The 1,322-nt window shown below is 22.2% G+C and overlaps 1 protein-coding gene across 1 annotated transcript in view; it reads right to left on the bottom strand.

Annotated features, from left to right (window-relative positions):
• LOC119426470 (receptor-type tyrosine-protein phosphatase mu) overlaps positions 1–1,322 on the bottom strand; it is a gene marked incomplete at its 5' end in the record, with an annotated part of 46,197 nt that overhangs the window by 5,001 nt on the left and 39,874 nt on the right.

The following is a 1,322-nucleotide window of genomic DNA, read 5'->3' as shown; positions in this document are numbered from 1 at the left end:
GTTATATTTAATACTTTGTGTAGTACTAATTGTAGTTATATTTAGTACTTTGTGTAATAATAATTGTAGTTTTACTTAATACTTTGTGTAGCACCAATTATAGTAATACTTAATACTTTGTGTAGTACTAATTGTAGTTATACTTAGTACTTTGTGTAGTTTTAATTGTAGTTATACTTAGCACTTTGTGTAGTACTAATTGTAGTTATATTTAATACTTTGTGTAGTACCAATTATAGTAATACATAATACTTTGTGTAGTACTAATTATAGTTATACTTAGTACTTTGTGTAGTTTTAATTGTAGTTATACTTAGCACTTTGTGTAGTACTAATTTTAGTTATATTTAATACTTTGTGTAGTACTAATTGTAGTTATATTTAGTACTTTGTGTAGTAATAATTGTAGTTATACTTAATACTTTGTGTAGTACCAATTATAGTAATACTTAATACTTTGTGCAGTACTAATTATAGTTATACTTAGTACTTTGTGGTTTTAATTGTAGTTATACTTAGCACTTTGTGTAGTACTAATTGTAGTTATATTTAATACTTTGTGTAGTACTAATTGTAGTTATATTTAGTAGTTTGTGTAGTACTAATTGTAGTTATACTTAATACTTTGTGTAGTACCAATTATAGTAATACTTAATACTTTGTGTAGTACTAATTATAGTTATACTTAGTACTTTGTGTAGTTTTAATTGTAGTTATACTTAGCACTTTGTGTAGTACTAATTGTAGTTATATTTAATACTTTGTGTAGTACCAATTATAGTAATACTTGATACTTTGTGTAGTACTAATTATAGTTATACTTAGTACTTTGTGTATTTTTAATTGTAGTTATACTTAGCACTTTGTGTAGTACTAATTGTAGTTATATTTAGTACTTTGTGTAGTACTAATTGTAGTTATACTTAATACTTTGTGTAGTACCAATTATAGTAATACTCAATACTTTGTGTAGTACTAATTGTAGTTTTACTTAGTACTTTGTGTAGTTTTACTTGTAGTTATATTTAGTACTTTGTGTAGTACTAATTGTAGTTATACTTAATACTTTGTGTAGTACCAATTATAGTAATACGTGATACTTTGTGTAGTACTAATTATTTATTTATTTATTTATTTATTTATTTATTTATTTGTTTATTTATTTATTCATTTTATAATAATAAGAATACATATCAATTTACATGTATGTGATTTGAAAACAAAAATAAAATGAATTATACTAATTATAGTTATACTTAGTACTTTGTGTAGTAATAATTGTAGTTATATTTAATACTTTGTGTAGTAATAATTGTAGTTAT

This window comes from Nematolebias whitei, chromosome 20, assembly GCF_014905685.2.
Source record: "Nematolebias whitei isolate Nwh7 chromosome 20, NemWhi1, whole genome shotgun sequence".
Taxonomy (NCBI): domain Eukaryota; kingdom Metazoa; phylum Chordata; class Actinopteri; order Cyprinodontiformes; family Rivulidae; genus Nematolebias; species Nematolebias whitei.
Note: the sequence above shows the minus strand (reverse complement) of the source record. Positions and strands in the feature narration are given on the sequence as shown.